Here is a 27,524-nt window from a genome sequence, read left to right on the forward strand (position 1 = left end):
CAGTCACACAGATTAGTACCATTAAGAACACATTTAAAACAACAGCAACACAAGAAATAGGCAATAAAACTTTGAAGAACTACACCAGTTAGATTTCTTACTGCATCAGGGACCAAGGTGAATATACAATCCACTCTTGGCCTAGTATAAAGATTCATCAGGTAGATGATGTTTTATTTATACACCTTCACTGAAGAGGAGTTTTCTTTACAGAGGTAAGACTGCAGCATGCACACTCATATATGAGTTCATATGCACAATGAAACACATCTCAGGACCATGGAAATCCCATTAAACTGTAAAGGTTTGTGAATGAAATCCAGAGGCCCCACAGAAGGCTATCAATGATGAGCCATTTTATAGACTGGGAAACAATAATATGAATTTAAAAAACTGGATCCTGTAGCTAGAGCCACACTAACACAAGACAGACTTCTTGAATTGCATGCTTTTTCGAACCACTCTGAAAGCTTCTCTTGACAGAACCATTCACAAACTATGCTCAAGTACCTGCACTCTGCTGTTTAGAAAATCAAATCAGTTCTACCTACAACAGCAATTGCTATTATTCCATTATGCACCAATTTTCCATTGTGCACCTATTACGCTATTATAATTTTTTTAAAAATATACCAGAATTCCCATACTTTCCTATACTTTGCCCTTCCATTCTGCCTATTCTCATAAAACAGTGAACTATGAGCAAAAGATGACATTTTTACTTCTGTGGATACACTCAGGTTATCCAGACCAAAGTTCCTGCCAACATATTTCAGAAACTATTGTGTAAATTCAAGTATTGTCCCGTCACTCTGATCTGTTTTAGAGATACAAAATTACTAAACCAGGACTCAGCTATGACTTTCTTTAGGATAGTCAAATTACATAAGGAAGAATAGAGACACTTGATGTAACTAAATACTAGCTGGAATAAATGGCAAGATTTTTTGTTTAAACAGGTCAAATCCTGTGGTCAGCATTCAGAAAAATTCAAGAATAAGGTTAATGGGATTCCTCCCTGAACAACTAAAGCAAATTCCTCTCTCTGATACTGAAAAAAAAAAAAAAAAAAAAAAAAAAATCTGCAATTTCAGAGATTTGAAGCAGATCAGAACAACTGGGATATGTTTTTATCTTTTCATCTTAATATACAGCAGATTGCATTGTGTTTAGAGGATGACAGTTTCTTCAAGGCTCTCTCTCAAAGTTAGGGCAGAACATGATAACATTCACCACTGCTTCAGTCACTAGTCACGCTACTTTAGTCTACATTATTTATTGGATCACAATGATCAAATCCTTCTTTTGACCCCAAACTTTGAAAAATACCACAGACTGTTAAAATACTTACAGTAAAAGCATCCATCTAATCTTTCTACTCCAGCAAAACAGAATGCTCTATCATGAATGAAAAACTGGTTTCACTGAGGCTCACTTGACATAGGAATGAACCCACTGAGTATGGAAGGTAAAGACAAAGGGTGTTAAAATAGGAGTGAAATGTTGCAAGGAGCGTTTCCCCTTAATGAATTACTGGGAGATTTGTAGCAGGCCAGCCAGGGTAAGTCTTTCAGCATGTGTATCCAGAAGTGTCATGGACTTGCTGCACTATATCGTTGCTGCCCTTTCCATGAACTGGGCAGTTTCCTTTCACCAGTTTATTTTCACTTCTATTCTGGCAGCTGTCTACAGCAGTAGACATTTATCTTAAATAATTTGCTACTTGTTGAAGAATTCATTGGGGGAGGAGAGAGGGATATAGCCATTCTTGGTGCACCATGTCATAACTGATTAAAAAGAAAATTCAATAAAGATAAAACAGATTTCCCACAGATTTTTTCCTCATTTCAGAGGAGATCTTGCACGTGTAGGAACCCTCCTCCTTTCCCCAAAAGGAAACAATACCAGAACATGCTGGATTTAACTTTTCAATTATTGTATGTAACAAAATTCGTGGAAATTGTTTGCTTTTACTTAAATCCTCCAAAGCATTTTCTTTGCAGAAAAAAATCAAGAATGACCACAGTAAAAAATTAAGCCGACTAATTAAAAGAAGTATAATACAGGTTAAGGCTTTTCCTTTCTTTCTCACACTACTAACTTATTGCAGTTATTAGGCAGTCTTCAATGCAAACTGTTCAGCAGCTAACCTGAAGAGCAAAGTTTCTGGAGCAATAGATGGGACAGTGGAAATTCAAAGAGGTAAGAGCAGGATCTAGTAGAGGTAAGAGCAGCATTTAATGGGGAATGTGAGTTATGCGTATAAAGCCTTAATTTTTGCATCAAGCAAAATTATCTTCTGCCCAGTTTGTAGAGTACTGTGGAGGAAAGAAGAATTGTCAATGTCAAGTGTTAATGGCAATATGGATGTTCCAAGCAGAAAGAATTGAGGGGAGAAGAAGAGGAAAGATGGGAGAAAACAAACAAACAAAACAAAACAACATTGAAACATTTCTAATCTTCTTAACAACTACAGTTCTGGGAGGCTGGCAGTGGGTGTTGTAAAGCAGTTTACTGTATGGTAATTTTTATTAAATAGGAGTTAAAGCAACATGGAAAAGAGGGAAAATAAAATTTTGTTCTTACATTGCACATTCGAAACCCAGGAGATCAACTAGTATTTCAAGCACTGGTTGTTACAAATGATTTGATGAAAGACCGGTAGCTGTTAAACTTTAACGGTTTTTGAGTCTTTATACAAATTCCATGAAGTCAGAAGTTCACTGCAGCAGGTGAAAAACCAGGCAAGCCTCCCTTGCCCTCATTTTCTGTCATTTGAATGCAATAGTTTACGCTGCAAGTTTGCATACTGTAGTCCCACAATAAAGTAGGCAGAACTGTAATTCGCTATTTAGAGTAGCTCATCATTCCAGACTGAGCTAGCACTAAAACTATCCATTTCACAATTGCAGAGCTAAAAAATCCATTGCTTACATAATACATTTGGTATATTTGCAGTCTGTACTGTTTCTGTTCCACTACCTCAGAAAAGTTTCAAATGCAGAAAAACAGGTAACATTGGAAAACAAAATATTTTCTTTTCACCATAAAGACTGAGTAATAACTAACTGGCATTCTCTAAATGGAGATTAACAGTGTTGAACCAGCTGTTCCCCATTTCACAAGTGTCTGTGTCCCAGAAGTACCCAGGACATATACTCTTTGGAAAGTTTTACCTCCAGAGTTCAAATTCAAGTTTAAACAAAACAAGAACAAACAGAACCCACACCCCAACACCCTCCCTCCCAAAATCTCCACAACATGCAACAACACTTCCTCACCCTCCATTCATCTTCAACTACAGGTATGAATTGGTAAACAAAGTTAGTAAAAAGAAAAAAAAAAAGAAAAAAAGTTATGTGTAACACAATTATGGAAAGTGCGTTAGGAGTTATAATCAGAACCTCATCTGAAATGCCCTGATTCAGCCAAACATTTCAGCAGAAAAATGGACTTCAGATATGCGAGTCAGACTCCCTGAAGTTACACAATACTAAACCAAGGGCTTTGACTCCAGTTAAAATCAACACCGGACAGATTTGCTCCGGTTCTAATCTGTTGGTTGAAAGTTTCATGAGAATATGAATTTCCATGAGGCCTGTGCTTCAAAGAGCAGACATCTTACAAGACTTGGTAACCTTGAAAAATTTCCCTTGGAATCTTATAGCATGTGGATGCTATTTCTTATGTGCCCATTTTTCAATCCAACCTTAAATTACACTGGACCTAAACCTCTTTACTCATTATTTTTAGGGGTGTGACAGTTGGAGTACCATCTGTATTCCTCCCCTTACAATATTTAAATTTTACATTTAAATGTGTGGTGGAAGGGCCACCGATCTGCTTCTGCTATGTTTACCTAGGACAGAGTATCTGAAAGGGAGAAGAACACCAGCACTGTGTTATAAATTCTGAAGATAATCAAAAACATTTGACATAAGAATCAATCAACTCAGGTGATATGCTTAGCTGACCAAAAGTAGGGTGAAACAATCATGTTTAGGTACTTTCAAAACTAGATGAGCTTCTGTCTTTTATTTTGCAAAGGACTATCTAATGCATCATCGTGAGTGGGGTTACCATTGGTTTGTAGCAATACAGATATGCAAGTCAAAGTGTTGATGAGACACTAATCAGTGCTTTTGAAGTAAAAGCAAACTCAGACCTAATCACATACGAGGTAACAAAAAAGGTGGAGGCAGTCAGGGGCCCGCATATTAGTCAAAAGACAACAGGAAATACTGTCAGAGAGCAGGTACCTAGCAAAATTTGTGCAGTCAGTGAGTCAAATCTTGCTGCTTTTCTTCAGAACTCGGCCTGATGGCCAGACTGCTACTATAATGGTGGCTCTTGCCAAACCAACATACCATTGTCAGCTTCTCTATTCACAGCTGATTCAATATAAGCTAAGGTTATGCAATATTTCACATTATATTATCATCTGCCTATAATTTTGCAAATCCTCAAATGATTAATTTGAATTCTTTTGTTCTTCTCTGCCCTGGAACAGTCTTCTGTAGAACTTCAGTGCAATTGTACCACTGCTCCTTTAAATGAAATTAGGAAAGGAAGAATAACTTTTCCCCATCAAAACACGCAGATGACAATGCCTAGCACAATCACGTTTAAGAACAAGGACTTAAAAACTCGTCTCGGCAGACCATTATTTTGTAGATGTATAAGCTCAGTATGGAGATCAGGATGAAGAATCAGTGGGTGGAGGGGAAGGCAGAAAAAAGGACCTTAGCAAAAGGATTCATGTCCACAGATTAATTACTGCTTCACCAGTGACTGAGGACAACAAACTAGATGCTGTCAGCCCAAAAAGTCTGTCAGAAGTCTCTGTGGGATTGATACCTTGAAATTCCATCTTGTGGAAATACACTGATGTTGTTCATGAAGCTTTTTTCTATTCAATTTCCTTTAAAAAACAACCAGCCATCTCTTTCTTTTCCTTCATAAATCAAATCTAAACACATCAGACTGGAGACCCAAACCTAACAGACACTCTTGCACCAACTTCCCTTCACCACAGTCATACTTCACATAAAGGCTGGAGTACCCTGTCACCTTGCAGAGCTGCTCTGACAGCAAAATGTCTTAACTGTGGTTAAGCCTTAGCATTCCAGAAGGCATTTTTGGGAAAAGTCAGTATGCATCACAGATAAGGAAGACGATTTGACCTTCAAACTCTAAACAGCAGTATGCTCCAGTTAAATGGAATAGGCAACCAACTATCTTTGCATGCAGTTACAAAAGGAGTCTGATTTAGCAGGGCAGAAAAAGAGAGAAAGCCAAGCCCAAAAAGCTCTTGCATGGTTTATTTAATAAAAAAAAAATAAAAAAAAAAAACAAAAAAAAAAAAACATGTTTTTATTGTAATCTGAACAAGGCTCAGTAACTACATTCTGGGAATCAAAGATTCAAACTCTGTGTTCTTAACTTCTTTTATTTCACAGAGCCAAGCCTTTCACAGATGCTGCACGGTCTAGCAATGGTCGGAGAAGACTGAGAGCCATTAGGATACTGAGTCCTAGTCCAAATTCACAGCACTGACTCATAGTCTGGGACAAGTCACTTGACCTTCTATGCCTCAAACAGTCCAGCTGGAAAATACAGAAAGAAAAGCAGCAACCCTGAATGAGAAACAGTTATTATGACTAAGATCAGCTCCTGGATAAATCAAACATCAAATAAAATGTGTTTTCCATATGGAAGCTGCTTTCCTAATGTGGAATAAAATGTAAATGCCTGTCAATTATAATTATCTGAGAGGCAAGTGGTGAGAAAAGCAGCTCTGGGACAGGCCAACACAAAAGACTCAGCTAGGAATGAAGGACAGTTTTTGAGGTATAGAAAAATGAGAGATGGAAGATATTCGGGCATCTGGCACCAACAGAGGTGAAACCATGATTTGAGGAGGTCAGAGAAAACAATGTGTCTGAGTCAGAAAAGGTCACTTATTCAATATTCCAGCTGTAAGATGAAAGAATGCAAGTGGAGATTTTTCACAGCAGAGATCACAGATATAAGAACATCTAAAAAGTAGCTTGTTATTTGAAAATGCCCCTGACATATGTTTGGCCTCTCAGGCCAAACAATTTCTCATCAGCTCCCAATTTTACCTTTTCCTTCTCCCCTCTTTCACTTCTCTAAGCAGTAATCCCCTGTTTTCCCAGGTTTCCCATTCCATCAAGTAATCCAGTCTTTTAACTAAATTACAATGCCCCAAACTTAATTTCAATAATAGTGCACTGCTTTAAATATTGGACCATCTGAACAATCCTGGTCTTCTACAATTCTGTTAATACCCTAACGTCACAGATGTGCCAATACAAGGAGATGAAATATTCCCTAGGAAACAGTAGATACATTGCAGCCAGGTCCTATCCTTGCACATTCACCAACAAATAGAAGTGCTGTGCATCCGAAAATGATCACTACTGCTCTGCTGCTATAAAGACATCCTCACAGAAGCCCAAGACAGAAAGCTGTATGTTTTCTTCCCATATAGAAGATAAGCCAAGTCTACTTCCCTCTTCTGGACCACACACTAGCTGACCAGCAGTCATTCAAGATTGCTACAAGCACATCTGTGTCAAAAGCTAACCAGATCCCAGGTAGCATAAAAATGACATTTTGTCTGTTCTGTTTCTTCTTAGCTGTGCTTTCTGCATGTTTTTGTGACAGAAAACCATTCCATTAAAATACAGTGTTTTTGAGAGAAACATATTTCCCATGCTTAAGGAACAGCTAAGTGTCAGTGTCATTTCTTACTGGTATTTATGAGGTTAATATGAAGGTGAATAGGTGACAATGCAGGTAATACAGATGATTTTTTAAGAATTAATACCTTCTAGAAGCATGTAGAAAACAAACAGCGAAGGAAAAAAGAACTACATCATCTGAATTTAGAATAGATACTGATTCTGCAGCATTACCACAAACTTTCAGATTTACCAGCCACAACTTTATGATTTTAGAGAAAACAAGAACTACAAAAATTTCAGATGTCTATAGAATAAAATGTAGGGTGAACAGTCAATGCCACTAGTGAATTGTGAACTAAGTGAAACAGCTAGAGTCTGAGAAGCATCCAGCTACAAATTACACAGTGAATCATTTAAAGAAAGTGATTTCCTTGGACTGACTTCGTAGAGCTAGAACAAATTGTGAGCATGCTGTATAAACAGCACTATCCAGTTCAAGCTGGAAACATAACATCAGGAAGTCCACTAATATAACTGACCAAGGAAGCAACCCCTATGAAGATTGGTAGAGCTTATTCAAAACATTAAAAAGCAAACACATGCAAAATTTGAGTTTACAGAATTTACAGCACAGAGATTTTAGCAGATGACACATGGATATGCCTTGGTTTCGGTAAAGAATACCATCTTTCACAATACAATTAACCTAAGTAATAAACAAATTTACTCCACGTAGATTAACAAGGTATCACCACATAATCTTTCATTTCTAGTAGTCAGAGGAAGGTGTTCATTTAACATTGCTCATATACCAATCTGAGAAAAAGCTCCAAAGAAAATACAAGCATAAAGACAAGCAAGTCTGGGACCTGTATACTAAAGCTGCCAGTGGGAGAGAAGTTATCCATTAAAATGTGTTCTCAACAGAAATATATATATATATTTGTATATGAATATTGTTGAAACAAATTCAAATAAGTAATACAGAAAAACATAGTAGGTTAATAAAAGCAAAGTTCCTTTCCGAATATAATGGATTCATCTGAAGGGAGGTAGAAGATGTGACAGATTTATTTGAAAGTGGGTAGCTGCCTGTTTTCTTCTCATTCCCACCAGACTTCTCTGAAATAAATTGTTGATGTCACTTATTACACAAGAAAAATGTGACTCTTTAAAGGTCAATCCCAGTTATTTTTTGGTCATTATAAAATTTCAAGGCCATGGCACCTAACAGAACACTCAGTTCCAAAACCACCTCTCAGCCATACAGCAGGGGTGGCTCCAGTCATCCTGAGCACAGGGATGGCTCAGCCTACTCTGAGCGTATCGGTAAGCAAGCAAATGCAGGCAGCTTAGCATACTTACTGGATATGACTGCAAGTAGAGACAATTCCCTCCAAAAATTCTGAAAATCTTGAAGTTATGGCTTGGAAAAGGACCCAAGAGTCCCTATTAGCACAGAACATTTCAAAACAAGCCCTTCACCAGAAACAAAGCTCTGTGCAATTGAGCGTTGCTTTTGAGGCTCTTAAGGCGTCCTTTAGACACCTTAACAAATATGTTGCCTGCGTAAATGGCACCCGAGACAGGGTGATTTTTTGCAGCTGCAAGAAAGCCTGAAAAGATGCTTTTTTCCTAATCTATACTGCGTCAGTCTGCATTCATGGGTACTCCCTCAGTTGTATAGATACACCTATTGACTTAGTGAAACAAACTAAAAAAATGTTGACAAGCTCCATTTGAAACTCAACTTCTCTTCAAAAACAACTAACTGAACAAGACCGGCCACATCAGAAACCCTGCAGCAGTGACAAGGCACCAGCATTCTCACTGCAGCAAATTAGTTAATCCTCTGCAGTTTTTGCTGGGGTGGGATAACCTGCCAGGGCACAGGACAAGCCAGAAGCATTTATGGCCTACCAAGGCGGGACAAGGAGCGTCACTTTACTGAGTGGCCTCAGGCTGCTCCACAGGGTATATAAACCCACGCTGGCAGCTTTCTACAACAGTACAACTTCCAAAATACTGCAGTGAAAACTATCAGTAGCACTGAATATTTTATGGTCTGCGAAGCCAGCACTGACAGTTTCTCACTTCCATATAGCCAATAGAAAATGGAGGAGAAAGAAAAAAAAAAAAAAAAGGCTTTAGAAGAAAATAGGGGAAAAGAGGGTAGCAGCTGAGTAAGCAACAGAAGAACAGAAAGCAGCGCTGAAGGCCTAAGCAACACAGTCTTGCAGTCAGCAAACAACCCAAAGAACTAGACTTGCTAACCACAACTCAGTGGGTTATCTGATCTGATGATGAGGATATGAAACATGGAACTATGCCAATTTATGGCTAATCTGCTGTCAGGGACTCTCATTTAGCAGGAAAATGGCAGTTCTGTAAGGTCAAGCAAAGACCTCTCTTGACAGTATCCTTAACAGGATGTCAAAGAAAACATTTGGGAATCTCAAGGCAGACAGAACCAAGACAAACTGCGTGTTGGAATTATTACAATTTAGCATTCCCATTCTTCTCTTCCCATTGTTTCGATCACATTTTTCTTTGCCATTCACAAGTAAGCTGCCATGTATTTGAACACTCCTGTTAAATGCTTTGGCAAGTCATCAAAAGGAATATCTCACTGCTCCTACACACCAATGACAAAAATGAAACTACTGCAGCTTTTTGCCCATAACAGTGCAAGGTTTGACCACAATCACTGAGTCAGGACTCCAATTTACCTCTTTCCTGTTCCCTTTTAGGATCACACCAATACTACTCTATTATTTTCAGGCTTGTGTGCAGAGTATCAGGTTCTTACACCTTTTGGTGGGCTATCAATACAATAAACAAGTGTACTATGGTGCAAGCCCCTTCTCTGTCATCTCAGATTTTCTATTGTTCAGCCCTTAAGTAACTTAAACTCCACGTCAGCCCCCAAAGACTGGTTAATCTGGTAACCACCCAGAGTAATGCAACATTAATGAAGGAAAAGTGTGAGACTAATATTTATTCTCAAAGGATACTACTTGAAAAAGAAGCTCAAAAACTCTACTGCATTGTATGGGTAAGATTGCACTGAATTAGTGATGGTTCAACCACTTTGGAAAAAATGTACAAATTTTCCACCACTGTCATCCAGAAATATTTTAAATGTTTTTACATCAAGTCTAAACAGAACGTTTCTGAAATAACTTTAATGATTTTTCAATCTTACTTACCTTGCAAGCAGAGCCAAAAGGCCAAAATACCACTGAATATTCTCATCACCAAATGAATAGACAGTAAGAGGTTAATATCAGAAATCAACTTTTTGTTTCAGCTTTTACAGCCAACATTTAAAGTCTAAAGAAGCTTGGAAAAACTGACAGTATTTTAGGTGCTTAAATCAACAAATCACAACTTTAATATTTCTTGAAACAGTCATGCTTTCTTTCTTTTTATGTTGATACAGTGCCAGTACATCATTGTAAGCAACAAATAAAATGATTCATACAATTATAACAAATAAGAATCACAGAATCACAGAATTTCTAGGTTATAACAATAACAAATTATAATAAACAATTAGAAAGGTCTAGCAATTTAAGCTTTCACAACGAATACAAGATCAACATCAGTATCTCTTTCATCCTAGAGCCATTTTTGTTCACTAAATGATTTGATCACTCCAATTAACAGCAACCTGAATGGAAACACGGATTGTAATTATCACAAATAGTATTTTCAGTTAAAAGAATGTGAGAAATTTATTGAGAGGGTTGTGAGGCATTGGAATGGGCTGCCCAGAGAATTGGTGTAGTCACCATCCCTGAAGGTCTTTAAAAGAGGTTTAGATGTTGAACTTAGTGATATGGTTTAGTGGAGGACTTGTTAGTGTTAGGTCAGAGGTTGGACTCGATGATCTTGAGGTCTCTTCCAACCTAGACAATTCTGTGGTTCTGTGAAATTAATATAGTGTAATCTGTAGATTGGTGCTAGGTGAGTTTGACTTTTTTTTTTTTTTTTTTGCATAGCTTTAGTAAGAAATCTGAATGCCTATCTTTTTTTTTTTTTTTTTTTTTTTTTTTGCTATTTGTACTTACAAAGGACCGAGACAAACTATAGGAAGAAAATTCTAACAAAATGTGCGTCCCACTTGTTTTTTAATAGTATTTCAATTTTCTCTTTATAACTCCAAAATACTTTAAATGCACTGTGTAGCAATTTCTAAAACATTTAGGAGGACTGATAACAAAAATACCCTCAACAACTGGAGGCAAAGAATGGCTACCTTAGTATTAAAAGACTTTGGCTCAAACTATACACTGCAAAACAAATAAACAACAAACACTGCTTTTATCATCAGCTCAAGTTATACAGCTCTTCAGAGAAGCCATACATAGGTTGTACCCCTGTGTGGCCTTGCCTAGAGCTTTCAGGGAAGCGACAGAACTCCCAACTAACTTGGAGCTGTGTGCGAGACCTCCCTGCTGCTGTGCCACAGCCCACTGTCAGGAGTTTCTCACTGCCCACATCAAGAAAGGCTGCCCAGAACCTCAGTGATGATACAGCCTTCATCCTTCACCTCCATAAACAATCCTACCACCAACCTGTCCCCACAAGTGCTGGAAGAGAAGGCACAAGATGTCACAGAAGACAGTCCTCACCTAGACCTAGAGTTTTTGTACCGCTCTATGATTTTTACCCAGTATAAAGGACTGATGAAAGATTTACATGCATTTACATAAAATAGGTTATAAACAAGCCATTAAACAATGTCTGTGGTATATCCTGATCCCTTCAATAAGAATATATTGCCATTACACTGCTTGTATTCTGGAAAATTCAATTTCTCCTTCCCTGGCTTCAGCATACAGTATCCTGAAAGAGAAAAAAGCTCATGCTTGCTGCAGCAGAGCTATCCCCATGAGATAAGGACCACCGACTACTGGAATAGGTGCACTCATTTAAGATACTGCAGCCTTTTCAGATGTGGCAGAACTGTCCAAGACAATGAACAATTGCAATTGTTCAGAAAGGCTGAAATGCACTTTGAGAACACGTATTTTTTTCCATTTAGCAGAAGCAAGAGGGAGGAAGTAGGGTTATGAGCGTTGTAACAATCACAACTCACATCACAAACTTGATCACAACCTGAATTAGAGAGATTGGCTTAGCAGTGTAGATCTTGAACTATTGCAGATGTCCACCAAATTTGACATTTCCTCATTCTCCCCTCTTTGTTGTTCACAAAGGACATGACTGCTAATTTCTTCCTTATGTTTATATCTGTTCTTTGCTGAGTAACACAACAGTGATGAATTGTTTCAATACAATTAAATGATGCCTACTGCAAAGAACACACACTTCATACAGTGACCAAATATAGCAATTTTAACCAAAAAAAATCCATAAATGTGACATTTTCCTTAAAAGAGTTTCTGAGTGTTGTAATAAACTCTTACACAGCATAAAGAGAAATTCAAAAATTCTGTTTCTAATGTAATAATCAGAAAATGTGATATTTAAAAAATACACATAAATTAATGTAATGGATTTATTTATTTATTTAAAACAGATGCAACAATTCTGGGAGTCATGAATCACAATTTTTGAACAGTCAGGGATGACAGACTTAAAGCAAGACTTGTTGTTTCTGATGCCAAATTTAAGTCTGTAAAAGAAATGTTGCTTATTCCCAACAGATTAAGTCTCCAGATCTACTAGAAGCAAGGAGAGTGTAGGTATAAGGAATTCCTTTTCACGGAAAAGAAACTGAATTTATTACAGGCTCTTCAGCCTGGTAAGTTTCCATATTTAAAAAGTGGCTTTGCACAAACTGTTTTAGCTGACACATTTTTATCTAATAAGTAGCTGAAAATTGCATTGACAGATTTTTCATTACTAACAGTCCTATAATTGACATACACTTGTAAAACCTGCCCAACTCAAGACTGTATCATAAGATGACATAGATTCAAACTTAAACAAATACATAAAGCCATGACCCATTTGTTTTGATATTCTGCAGTGTTCCAGACGGGGAGAAAAGCCATCACTGAAACCATGAGACATACAAGACTTCACAATTTATTAAGAAGATTAGCTGGGTTTAGTTTGTGCAGTAATGATTAGTCACTGAATATGTGTTGGTTTGAAAGCCTAAAAGGTCAGGGATCAAGGAATTATTTGGCTTAAATGTATTTAGTTCCTTTTTTTCCATCTTTTAAATAGTTAAAAGTTTCTTTAAATCAAGCAGAACTTTGCAAACACAGAACTCCAAATATGTTCTGCACAGAACAACAAATGCACCTTAAATATTGCGTGTTTTTTCACTTTCCGATTATATTTGTAGAACTGCCTGCTGTGAAATGACAAAGTTCATGGTTCATCTGAACTTTTGAACTCAAGTGAGTATTTGACACAGCAAAACAATCTAAATGAACCTAACACAAAGTTTTCATAGTTTAAACCTAGCTTTCAGGCCTTTGTCTGAGGCAATTGGGTAGGAAAGTTCTTTATTGATGTTGTAAAAACTACCAGTTTAATAACAGGCAGAGAGAGTGCAGAGATCAGTGGAAAGAGCACCTTAGCATTTCTGAAATAGTGCTGGTTTGGTAGTTCATTGAACTTTACCTGACCCCATTACGAAGGCTTCCCCAGGACAAGTTGTAGCTGCATTTGTGACAAGACTGAAGCTTCCTATCTTATTTCAAATAGGCTCCAGGGCTGGGAGTTCACAGATAAAGTTAGTTAAAAAAAAAAAAAAATACTCTGCACACATGAATTCACTTGGCTCCCTACACTGCAATTTCATTTTTATGTTCAGGCTAGATTCCCTTTATTCTGGAGAAGTTGAAATATTTTTTTCCAAAGGGAAAAAAAGTTTGTCTTGACATATACCAGAATGAGAATGAGTCCTTAAAAAAAAAATAAAAATAAAAATTAAAATTAAAAAAAAGAGAGAGAAAGAGAGAGAAAATAAGGTGCATTTAAGATCCTTATGGCAATGCTCCTCACAGACCCTAAATCTCGGCCTGCTTGCATCTAACTGCTATGATCCCTTCTTAAGAGTTACTAAAAATTCTACAGAAGGAAGTCTCACTTCACAAGTTACCAATTTTAGACCTACCAGCCAGCAAAACTTGGAAAATATTTTGAGGCTTTTAAAATTACTTTTAAGACCCTGGAAGATGTCCCACATTTCAAGTTCATGATCAGTTTCATAATTCACCAGCATTTATGAATGACAAAGATATCTGACCACACTAACAGTGATGATTGCATACTGCACGGGGTTCAGATGGGCCTTACAAAATCAACAGATTGGTGATGAAGCCCTACAACCATTCAGTCCTCTGTAAATCCCCGGTGAAGATAATCATACTGCACCAGAACCTTTATTTCACCATCCCATCAGACTAGAGTCGCTCAGGACTTCCCTTCCATGCGGAAGAGTGGAAAGACCAACCCAGAGATTACCTAATTATTTACTTTCTGCAGCTGTAACAATTGCAAACAATGTTAAATTTAATGTCACCTCTCCAATAAAGCTTACCAACGTAGTTATATATGCTTTTACCCAGCTGAATGACACCAAGACAAGCTCGAGTACCAGAAAACCCCTGAAGTATTTGCTATTCCATTATTTTCCCCCTAAACCTCTCAGGCTGACCATTGCACACCACAGCCCCACTCATGCAGCTCCACTTTAAGCCTTCCACTTCATTTGTGGTGGGCAAGGCTCCCTTCCACCACACAGGTTGTTGGTTTTTTTTGGTGGGTTTTATTTATTTATTGCTTGTTTGTTTAAACCCCCTGCAATGCGACAGCGTCCTGCAGGAACGAGAAAAGGAACCGCCTGCCCCCCCGACACGTCGTGGGGCTGCGGAGAGCACGGCGGGCACCTCCTACCGCCCCCCCCCCCCGCCACCTGCCCGCGGAAAAATCGCTCCCCTGTACCTGCAGCAGGCGGTCCCGGTGTCTTTCCCTGCTCGCTTCCAAACCCACCACCGCCGAGCTCCGGCCACCAGCCCGGCGGCGGCGAGGGGACACGGACACGGCGCTGTGTGTGGGGGGGGGGGTGGCCCTCATGCCGCCGCCGCACCTGCCCCGCCGCGCACACCTGTGCGCCGCGCGCTGCTCCCTCAGCCCTAACGGCCGCGGCCCCCGGCCTTAACGGCTGCCCCGCTAACGGCCGCGCTGCCCCCTCACACGCACACCCCCGCCTCAGTAACCGCGGAGCGGGGAGCGGGCTCCCTGCTGGCACGGAGGGTGGCAGTACTGGGGGCTGGAGGTGGCCTCACACCTGTGATTTCAATCCAGCCCTCCATGCTAACCAGGGGCGCCAGCAGTGATGGCAGAGCCTTTTTTTTTTCCTTCTTTTTTACGGTTTTCGGACACCCCCCCCCCCAGTGTTCTACAGTGTCCTTAAGTATGTGAAGAAACTGACAGCAACACACAGTTTGAAGGGTAGTACCCTCATTAAATTCCATACAGGGATCTGATCTACATATGACACAAACATTTTGTTCTCTCCAGTACTCACACTAATTTGAAAAAATGTAATAAAATCAGTTGAACCTTTGATTGGCTTCATGTACTCCCCATGAAGTGGAGAATTCACACTGTATATGTTCCATAAACTAGCTTGATGCTTTTTTTCAAGGGATAAAGTTACTTTTCTCCATCCACTGACATTCCAGTCGAAGACCCAGACACAGCTACCGCAAACCCAGCTCAGCCTGGACCCGCAGAGCAGCTGCATCTTGGGATCCCTCTGGGCTAGGGGGTGGAAGAGTGGCCGTTGGCACCCATTTTGTGAGCCCGGGAGAAAGTTACTTCTGGCATCCGGCATGATAATGGACAGGAAAGATTTTGGTGCCAGCCGCCCTGAGGCTGCTGTTACCATCACAGTGGCAGGTGTGGATGACCAATATGTTTAATCCTTCACATCCCCTTGTCGTTCTTCTGGGAAGTTCAGAACAGTATATCAAACCCATTCCCCAACTGAAACACTGAATCCTCTGTGAGACTTAGGAAGCTGACCCTTGCTCTGTAGACCCTGTGTGTGCCCCTGCTCTCCCATTTCTTTCTAATTTGTTGTAGGACTTAGTACTGGCAACCTATTACAGAAGCATCAATCAAATCAGCTCCTAAAATGGCTTGCTAGACTGCTGTGTTGATGCATACATTTTTAAGAGATTAGGAGGGAGAAAGTTTAGAAGGGAGCAGTGCCACCGAAATATGTTGGGGCCAGTTTTTTAGGTCTGTTTTCAGACACAGCATCTTTAATCACCCAGGATCTCCCTGCTTGGTGCTAAAGAAAGGTCAGGTCTTTGAGATAACTGGTAGATCATGTAAAAGTCATCTTCCATTTATTGTAAAAGTTGTCTTCCTGTGCATAGCTATCCATAAGCTATAAGGTAGCAAATAACTCTGCCCTCTGGGAGTCATAATTCCGGATGCTGTCTTATTAATTATTCTTCTGTTAGCATTACTGTAGGTCCTAGCAATGTTGCATAAACACAGAGCAGTAAAAGTCCCTAAGTCCCTGCCCCATAGACCTCAACTGTTCCATAAAAGAGAACAAATTACAGAGAGCTTTTCAACAGAACACCAGAGCAACACTCATCAGTTTGAGGAGCAGGCGTCTCAGGACCCCAGCAGTCTGTTGATGGCAATTTTTGTGTAGGCATTGTATCTAAGGGCAATGAAGATAAATAGGTTGCACTTCTAAAGAAGTTCTTAATGACGCTTCTGCCAAATATATGGATGAAAGCACTATGGTGCTCTTTTGAAAATGTAACAAGTGGAAAATAGACACCGGCATTATTAACGGGTTAAAAATAGGAGTCGACCTTTAGATGCTGAATGAGAAGCTCAGATAAGCTATGAAACTCCTTAAAAGAAAAGACAAATCGCTTACCCTGACTTACGCTACAGAGAGAATGCTTCTGAGAGAGAGATGAGTGAAATAACAGTCTAGGAAAATAATTTTTTAGCTGTCTTTCTGAATGGAAATGAACAGGGAAAAACTGAATTAGTGAAAACCTGACAAAAATATATGTTAGAACTGAGATATGAGAGGGTGAGAATTTTATGAAAAGGTTTTAACTGTGTAAGTATCAGGATGATATGGACCAGGAAAAAATTGGTAAGATAAATATAGTGTCATGTTCAGCGCTGGTACCAACTCAAGTACCTGGTGTCACACAGGCAAAGGGGTAAGGGATTGTTACATGGGATTCAGCTGGTCAGTGGGCCAGTTCCTTCAACCAGAATCCAGCAGTTAGCATCTCCTCTTTGGCAGCTAATTGTAATGATTTGTTCTTCAAATTGGTTGTTGGCCTGAGGATTTGGATTTTCTCTACCAGTTTTGAATTATTTCAGATGGTATTAGATGTTAAAGTGTTAACACAGATAGAAATATAGACTTGGCACTCAGTTCTAGGCTATAAACTCCAGGGCTAAGACTATTATGTTTCATAACCGTAACAATGTATTTTATGTCTGGGATTTGAAAGAATGTATGTTAGGTCTGTGCTCAGATTTGTCTGAAAAATAAAACTCTGAAAAACATTGTATGGAACCTAATTATTTGGTTCCTCCCACTGATCTCATTGCACTGCTCTAGCCACCAATTATACCTTTTATTTAGTTAGGTTTAATGTAACTGACTCATGCTCTAAGCACATTATTCAAAATCACAGAATCAGTATATTAAAATAAATGTAAAGAAATGCACTAAGACCTTCCACAGTTATCACTATAACTACAAAGATGCATTTTTCATACATTTAAGCCAAAGGACATTTTTTATCTTCTGTTTCTGGTATTTCCTGTACTGCTTTTATGTAATCATTACCAGCTGTATTGTTAATACAGCTCCCAGCAAATGTAGATTTCCAGCTCAAATAATTGACAGCTTTCTCCACTGACCTCATCCTCTATTGATGCATCGTCTCCAAAACACTTTCCACAGACACACTCTTGCTGTTTGCATACTCTTAACTCCTGCCTCTGGTTTCTGTATTGCCAGATTAGATTTGGGTCTCTGTCCATCCATTGTTCTGAAGCTTCTGGAAATTAATGTGACGATGCTACTAAAGTATTATGAAATACATATCTTGGCCATTCTGTCATCTATCGTAAGACCATGGATTCTTGTAAAGCATCCTTTTTATGGAAAGCTCATGACTGTTGTGTCACCGACTGTCCTCTGTAATACTGCTCTTTTATTACACTCTTAACAAAATCTTAGGGATCTATATAGACCACTAAGATTTTGGTGAGATGCCAGTTGACTTTAATCAATTTGCGGTCTCCTCTATTGATTTTGTTTTGTTTGTTGCTCTCTTAATTCTAACAGGAGTATAGTTACTCACTTAAGGACATTGCTGACCAAAGTTTGCCCTCCACATGAGTTTCAAATGGAAAAGGTAACACTGCAGTCATTTCAACCCCTCTATTTGTGGGTGGTGTCAGCACTGCCCTTTCTGTGACCATATTGCCCTGACATGCTCTTGGATAAAACCCTTAAGAATGACTTGTTGAGGTAGCCCCAGTATTTCCTCTGCCTGGTCATTCAGCAAACGTTTCCCACAAGACGCTCTTACTTCTTTTATCTGTAGGAGTGTAACTGCCTCCCCTAAGTTGTTTGCAGCAGCACCTTTTCCTTTAAGGCCTTTTGATTATAGACTTTATGTTACACATTTCACCATCCAATCATGTTTGTTTTCAAATCTGTGTGCAGTCTTTAGAAGTACTGTGTTGTTAAAAACCTCTAGTACCGATCACTGTTAACTGCTGCCTCCTTTTGCAATGAGGCATGCTGTGCTGTCTCTGGCTCTATTGCCCCAATAAACATCACATCTGTGACCTCAGCTCATTCTGTTCTATGTACCTCGGTGTTTCTCTCTTCTTGGGAAGCACATTTTTGCAGAGAGGCTTTCTTCACCTTTTGAACAGGGTTTACCATAGATTACCATGTGCTGGCAGTTTTGTTTTTAATGGGATGATTGGTACTCCATTATACACACTCCACTTCCCTTCCCTCTTGATTCAATTGGCAGTTTGTACCAAACTCTGCACTTCTTCTCTCCTTCAAGTAACATCTCCTCCAGTCAGATTCATTTATGGGCTGCTGTTTAAGCAAAATCATTCACCTGGCCTTTCTATCAAGAATAAGCCAACACTTCGCCCCCCCAACCCCCGCCATCCCCCACCGCCAATTGATTAAAAGACCCTTCCTGATGTATGGGCAGTCTGGGTTGGACCTTTTAGTATTTAACCTGATCAAGTTACATTGTAACTTGCAGAGGAGTTGATGACCTAGAGTTCTCAATTCTTTTTATCTATTTACAGCAAAAATAAGTTCTATTTCAAAATACCTCTGCTGATATTGCAATCACAAAAAAGCAAACTTTATCCTACATGTCACAAAAAATGCAAAACAAAACAGAAAATACACCAAATCCTTCTGTAAGCTGACCTATAAAAAGCTATAGCATGCATATGTATCATTCCTTTTCACATAACAGAATGCACTTTGATCCATCAGCTCTAAGCTGTCTTGGCACATCTGAAACAGGACTTTGTTGTGAAGTCCTGTGCCTGTAATACAGATTACACATAGGATCAACATTTCGCCTTACAACCTATGCAGTGCCATTAAAGATAGCAAGAGTGCATTATGCCCTTCTCTAGGGACTACTACTTTCCATCTTACAAACTTCCAGTAAAGTAAATGGGTTTACTCACATAAGTAAGGCAACTAGTACTCATTCTCAAATGAATGCTTTCAACAGATCTTTATGTAGACTTCACAATAGACTGACTATTATAATATTTTTTTCAACAAATATCCATATTCTGCTGCTGGATTTTCTGCTTAATTTTAAATTTTCCATTTAGTATTTTAACATTTTTATACTACCCAAAATGTAAACAAAGGAAGAGGTGAAGGTGTTTCACAGACACAATTGCCTGAGGGAACTGTCAAATGTAAAATTCAGTGGAAAGCTTCAGCATGTCTCTAGTTTAACTGAGTTGAGGAATGCTGCAAAAACAGGTGTTGTCTGACACAAGCAATAATTATCTTTCACCTTGATGGATGTTAGTTTAATCTGTTTTTTACATGGTAGCTAGGTCTCAGCTGGGTTAACGCCAGAAAGCAGATGAGATGTCTTGCGTACTTTGTATATGACAATACCCCAGACAGTTTTTACTCCCCTTTTTTATTTATTACATGGAACAGTTTTAATATTTGCTGTGGTTTATCCATTAAATTTAACTCTAGACTTATTGTATGTCACACCGTCAATATACATACACTTCCATTAATGGATGTTAAATGAGTTCACAGTTAAAAGTGTTGGCTTTTGAGGATGTTACTGGAAGAAAAGAGACTAATGGAGAGAATATGCTTCTAAAAAATGGATAGTTACCTATACTCATGAAGAAAAACAGCTTAAAGTACAAGGTTAGAGGAAGAAAGTTAAAAAAAAAAAAAAAAAGAGTTACATTTCCATCGCATATATTTGAAGTAGAGAAAAAAAGTGTAAATTCTATCTTTAATCTGTAATGCTTTATTACTTTCTAGTATCCAGTGATTACATTACATCCCTCATCATATTAAGCCATTCCAAACAAGGCTACACCCTCCCTATGCCCTTGGGCAGGCTTTCTAGCCCTGTGGACACTGGAATGGTCTACAACCCATGCTAACATTAACCTTGGCACAATTTCAGGGATTCTCTTTGCATAAAGACAAACAGTTTTTAACAGTTTCTTCAAGATGTTCGGCAATAAATACAGCAAGTTCAACATAAGGCACACAGGGCCTCCTGGTTTGGCAATGTTTGCTACAGAGCTGAAGTTAAGAGATGTATGACCTCTGATGTAAGGTTTCTTGCTTGTGCTCATGCATGGTGTTACATGTTGGAATGATTTAATAGTAGTACTCCACTGGCTGGTGACTGATACCAAAATGTATATAAGTACATGCTAATTTCTGCTAGATTACATTCTTCTAATCAACTATCCTCTATTTCTTAAGAACTTCTGATAGATAGATTTTCTGAACAGCTTTATGAATCATCCACCTTCAGAAATGAGGGGAGGTCAACACATAATGGTGCTGCACTGCTTCTCTAATCTCATTCCATCTCTTAATAGATGTCACGATACAAAATTGCAGCATAATAGTAGATTTATGCACTGAAAATGATAGTTTAATGTTAGCAACATTTGTTACCTCTGAACACATGTCCTACTTCTGCCACTGTACAGAATAGCCAGTGGTTTAAGTATACTTCTTGTAATACAGACTGCAGGTGAGAGCTATGAAGCTTGTTTATCTAGCATTAAAAATGTACTTCTATTGGGCTCTCAGCTCACAATTCTTTCTTTTAAGGAGATTTATGTTGAAAATTTTAAAAATTTTGATATACATATGCTTCTCTCTACAGTCTGAATGTCCAAAGATTCTCACTCATTTTACCTCAAGACAGCTCTCATTACTCTACTGGTGTTTTGCTATTAGGCTAAAACAATGTGAAGGACAACACAGAGCAGAGCAGGGGAAGCGACTGCTTCAAAACCTGCGTTGAAAGCAGACACTGGTTTGCAGAGCTCACTGACACACAAGAAAAAATTGTCTTGAAGTGGTATTTCTGAAAGAGACCATTAAGAAGGGATTTCTAAGCTGACAAGTAAATTCTCCCATTAAAGCAAAGCATGGAAGGAACATGGATAAGTTCCTATAAAAAGTGACCAGTGAATTTGAATGCTCTAAGTTAGCGGTCTAGTGGTAATTTTTGTAGCTGTGCAGTTTCCCTTACACAAAACAAGAGACAGGAACACAAATGAAAAAAAAAAAAAGAAAAAAGAAAAAAAAAAGAAAAAAATTGTTATAGGAAAGACCTAAATAGTAGGCAGAAACCTATCCATTCACCCCATTCATCATAGAACAGGAGACTACAAAAACAACAGAACCTTCACATTTGAGGAATGAGATTTTAGTTTGGTACATTCATGCAAAGAGTATAGAAGCATAGTTGAGCTACTTAGGAATCTAGGAATCTTATTCCACATATATTTTCATTCTTTAATATTAAACTGTATATAATATTTTTGTTCTATAATACTCAGGCTTCTAGGATACAAGGATTATAGTGAAGACAGATTAAAAAAAATAAGTGTATGCATTTGAAGGCAACACTGTATGCATTGAATATACATGTGTAGTTTCAGAGTTGTGCATCCATTTTTTCATCTGTCAGGTTTCCATTTTAACCTGACCTTCAAACCACAAACTTTGCACAGCTTACAATGCTTGGCAGGTGATTTTACACACTACAGAAAAAAAAAAAAAGAAAAAAAAAAAAAGAAAAAGAGATGACCACGTGTGCTTAGGTATTTAATAAAAATACTTATGGATATCTTTTAATTAAAAGTGAAGAGTAAGTCTTATAACAGGTGCCCAGGAATTTCTGTGAAAGACATCATATGAAACGTTGGCCAGCTTTCAATATGGAATCTGTTTCTATTTTGTCAATGTTTTTAAGATGGCATTATGATTTATTTAGTGGCAGCTGGAGATATCATTACTAACATATGTGCCCCTCCCAGGGTAAGTGTTGGAAACACTCAGCAGGCACCTCAGATACAATACTAATGTTTTTGAATGTTGCTGCAAGAGACACAGAAAGTCCATATACATGTATGTATGGCAAGAGGAAAACAAACAAACAAACAAAAAACCCTCCCAACCTAAAACTGCACCCACACAGACAGAAAATAAGACAAAACAGAAGGAGTCAAGCTCATATGTAAGTTTGTGCAATAATTTCTCAGCATATTTTGTCCAAAAAATCAAGAATTTAGGGCTGTATAGACTCCTATGTCTTTAAAGAGTTTTCCGTTAAAAAAGTTGAGGTAGAAACCCTACACAAAACATAGTAACCCTACTAAGACTCTATTAGTTACAGCATAAGTTGAGGAGTTGAAAATCTATGTTGAAGTGTGTCATCCACCACAAGACTGAGCCAGTTCTAAACTGAAGCATGATGAACTATATGTGAAATGAGAATAACAACGCTTACTTTCCTTATTTAGGAAAATGCAAGGAAAAAGCATTGGGACTACAGTAGTCAGGTATTATATTCATAGTGACCACACACAGGACAGACCAATTTTAAAATATGTCTCAGACAGTGCTGCTCAGGAAGCCTCTTAGCAGTTTGGGAATGAAAGTTTAAACAGAATGATTGAGCTCTGTGTAGTCAGGGCACAGAAGCACAGCCATACACACTGAATTAGCACATCCTCTCCACATACAGATGGCAAATGAGGAGTAAACCTCTCATGAGCATATAAAATATTTAACTTTAGACAGCTACCAAAAAAAGCCATTCAAACCCTGGTAAAATGTTGTCCTTTGCCCCAGAATGACACAAATAAAAGAGTTAACAGAATCAGTGAACTCTGAGTTAAATGTGTTAAAGAATAAGGAATAACTCAAGATAACAAGGAAATGTAGCATGAGTTCTTAAATGTTTTTAAATAAGTGTTAAAGACCAAAGGAAGAAGGAAAACAAAATACTACTCAGAAATTTACTTCAGGGACCTCACAGAATATATGGTTGAAATAAGCAATCATTAAAGTTAATGAAGAGTAGAAGACCAGTGTGAGACAGATAATCTTTCATATATATTAAAACATAAAACACAAGAACACATTGTCAATCCAATACTACACACTGTGTAAAGGAAAACTCTAAAATTCTTTATTCAAAAATCAACAAAAAATCAGAATTTTTAAAAAAAAAAAAAAGACTGTCAAATGTTTGTGGAAAACTCAAAGTAGGTAGTATTGCAAATTATAACTTATTTTTTTTCTCTCTTCCATTTCCTCAATAATGCCAAAAGAAGACTTGGAAATTGGGGATTTCTGTAAGGAAAAGGAGGTAAGAAACAGCTTCCTACTGCAGGAGCAATACAGGGAGAAGCAATGTAGCCAGTCATGGTTGCTACTGCATATTTGGGTGCATGTGCCTTGGGGAACACAGAATACTGATCCCTGCTCATGCTTTAACATAACTTGACTGTTGAATAGCAGCTGCTGAGTGAGTAGACTCAAAACTTTAGAGGCAAATACTACTAAACTTTGAGAAATTCCAGACATCGAGTAGGTTTCCTCCTCCAGTACATCTAGATTTATGTGAATATACTGTTAACAGTACTTTAGACTCATATAGGATAATGAGTCTCTAAGTAAATTATATTGTATTGACCAGCTCGAACTTTTTTTTTTTTTTTTTTTGGTTTGTGGGAGGGGTGGGGGATCAGAAGGGCAGTAATGAGTTGTTTCTTCTTTCTTTTTTGTTCTTTTCCTTTTCCATAATTTATAGGATTTTATTACAGATAGGGCTTACTGGTTATCAACAAACATACTACTTTTCACTTGTGAACAAGATGTTCGCTATTGGAACTGGACCAGAAGCAGGAGATTTTTCTGCTGTGCTGGTCAGCAGAACACATTCAACACACCACTGCCTTTCTGTAGTCGTTAAGCATCAACAAGGCTAAGATGAATACAGAAGAGAACAATTAAAGCTGAACCTTAATCTGCTTAGATTTGGCAGGCTTCAAAGTAGATGACATGCATTTTTTTTTTTTTCATTCCACCCTTCCGAAAACACATACTGGAATATATAAACAAATAATCGGAAGAAATTTTGATAGCAGGCAGATGTTGTATTCAGTTTTTTGAAACAATTGGATCTATGATCTTGGCACAGTATCTATATTTTCAGACAACAGTCTCACCCTTCCTGTGCACTCATCTAATATTCAGATTTATGTTATATTTTTTATATTTTTAATTTATATTTTCATGTGATATTATAGCTGATGAAGACTACTACCTTTTTCTTTCCCACTATTTAAAGAGATGTACAGTAGTGAAGAAATCTTTTTTAACTACAGAACCTTGTCCTAGCATAGTTTCAAAGCATCAGTCTTTAAAATACAGGTATATATACAATATTTAGAAATAAAAAAATATTTATAGCATTTATTCTGTATAGATCTCATTATAAGGTATAGAGCACTCTGTGAACTGTGAAGCATTTCTTATAGGCATGATACATACCTAAAACTTGTCATTTTAAATAAGTAAATTTTAACATTTCCAATTTCTTCTGCCTGAACAGCACATTTTTACTAGAAACATACTTTGCTTACATAATTACAATATTTATCTATCTAGTTAACATCACCGGCATTTTATTGCTGAACAAAGCAGAAAAAGGGAAACATTTTTCACTTATATGCAAAACCCCAAGTGGAAATATGCTTTCTGTTGTTGTAAAGAAGAAGCTGCAACATTACAAAAACAACACAAAGGTGTGAACCTTTTCCTCCCCTTGTCTTGCAGCTGATCTATTTAGATGGGTCATTTTGACATCCCTATGAAAGGTATGAAACTGCTGCATCAAGGAAATTGCCTATGATTAAGGGATAATGTGAAAGGATGTTTAATCTTTTTTTTTTTTTTCAGCCCTCCTAACACGTGTTAATGACCATCAAGAGTTTTTACCCTTTCTTGCTAAATGAAAGACCAGACTTTTTATTCCCTTCTAAAAAAAATGACCTCAACTATTTTTCCTTGTACATTTGAAACAGAAATGTCACAAATACACAAACACTTGAACAAAATAGGAAGTCTGTCTGTTCATGCTACATGACCCTAATGGCTAGCCAAAATTATTTATCTAGCAGCAATTTGTATTTTTTTGAAAGAACAATACATGTGCAAAATCAAATTACATACCTATTAAACACACAAAATTTGTACATAGACACAACTATGTTACAAATGTGTATCAGTTATAAGAAATGATTTTACATTTATTTATTTTTTAATTTCTTATTTGGAAAATATTTAAACAAAATTAATGGAATCTACTGGTTTACTAAGGGGGCTACAAAACAAGGTGTGCTTAATTTCGTTCATGTTTTGCACAGATTCTCAATGTTCCTGACAACTTCATTAATTTTGAATTCACCCCATCATAGATCAAATGTGTATAGGCTTGCTTTGCTTACTGACAGAGTTTAGATTATCCTAAACTTATGCCTGTGATTAGTTTTATATAACTATCATATCCAATCACTTCACATTTTTTTAATGATTCACAGGAAAATTTTTCTTCTAAGATTTCAAGAGGACAGTAGCTCAGATGGAACATGTAAGAATCCCTTTAAAACTATTCCCCTAACAAAATCTGATTTTAAATGCTTGCATTATAAAACATTGTAATGACTGTCTTTGGATGATGACCTATCATGCACATTCAGCAACATACTGCAGGAAAAGATTAATTTTCCTTTATCAAATGTCAAAAAAAAAAAAAAAAGAAAAAAAAGGAAAAAGAAAGCTAAGTCTTGGGCCACTCTGGAAATGGATTAAGTAGTTAGTCCATTCAAGATTATGGAAAAGGAGAAATATACCTGTACCACAGGAATACAGACATTAAAGGTTAGTGGTAAGCAATATGCTGTCACTGTCACAGAAATTTTATCAAGTTGAATGTTTATCTGTGCTATTATAGTATTGACATACTTCATAATTTCTTCTTTCTTTTTAGAGAACAACCAAAGGCACATTTTTTTAACACAATTCAAAATTGTGTTTTTTAAATATTTACATTCAGACTGTCTATGCTATTAATTGCACTGCCTTCTACAGTAAGTGAAGCTGAGTAACGCAGGTACAAAACCTAAAGATTGCTGTTTCATACCCTTGGTCTCAAACATCTCTGAGTTTTAGAAGCAGGACATTTTAAAAGAGAACCATTCAACTCCATACTGAAGGCGTAAGACTAATATTTTGAAAACCTCTAATTCAAAGACCTGTTATCTTTACTTGACCTTATTTCCTGTCATTGGCAAGAAGTAAGCTGCTTCTATTCACTCTAATAGCCATATAGTATAACCCTTGCTGTGAACAACTGCTATTTATGCATCCCTTTGTAGAATGCTCCAATCTTGGGAAGTCATATGTCTGCCTCAGAAGGGTCATTTACAAACAGCCTCTTGTTTGACCTAAGGGATACATCACATCACCTTGCCCTGTACTTTTTACCTTGTATACTGTACTTCCTTCCTCTAATGTTTAACACTGCACAGGTGGTTTTGTGTTTCAAAACCAGGTGTCTGAGTCTAAAGTCTGAATGTTTACCTTATTATTATTAGCTGGGTTTTATAACCTATAAAAATACAGATATTTTTCTTTGAGGAAGAAAATCCTATCATTCATGGCTTCTTTCCATTTTGCAGAGAAAAGATGTTGGTGCCTTACCAGATGTATTTGTCATCTGAACAAATACGAGCCCTAACCACATCCTTACTTCCTTTTCCAGAACATTATTAATGATGGAATTAATAAAAATATATATATAAATACCCACACACACACAAAAAAAAAAGTACTAGGAGGTTGTACCTGAAGAACATTATTAAAAAAAAAAAAAAAAAAAAAAAAGCTAATATATAAATTACAGAAGATATTTTACAACAGAGCCCAAGAAGGGAAAAATGTTGAAGCCTAATTTTTTCAATGGTATACAGATAGTTTTGTATAGGTAAATACATCTGCTTGTAGTTGTCCACAGAAAAAAAAAAAAACAATAGACAATTCCTCTTTTCTTTCGCAATTCAGTAGTGCTTCATCTATATTCAGATAAACGTAGTATCATGAAACAATACACAAATGACAGTATTAAAATGTACCTCAACTCCATGTAATGAGGAGAATATTAAATTTACTTGAAATAT

The 27,524-nt window shown here is 37.5% G+C and overlaps 1 long non-coding RNA gene across 2 annotated transcripts in view; it reads right to left on the bottom strand.

Moving 5' to 3' along the window:
• LOC137859236 (uncharacterized) overlaps positions 1–15,082 on the bottom strand; it is a 57,011-nt gene extending 41,929 nt beyond the window's left edge. For both annotated transcript variants that reach the window (XR_011098204.1, XR_011098205.1), the window contains exon 1: positions 14,643–15,082. This is a non-coding gene — a long non-coding RNA (uncharacterized lncRNA). The remainder of the gene's footprint in view (positions 1–14,642) is intronic.
• Positions 15,083–27,524: the final 12,442 nt, after the last annotated feature.

This window comes from Anas acuta, chromosome 7 (assembly GCF_963932015.1).
Source record: "Anas acuta chromosome 7, bAnaAcu1.1, whole genome shotgun sequence".
In the NCBI taxonomy this organism is placed as follows: domain Eukaryota; kingdom Metazoa; phylum Chordata; class Aves; order Anseriformes; family Anatidae; genus Anas; species Anas acuta.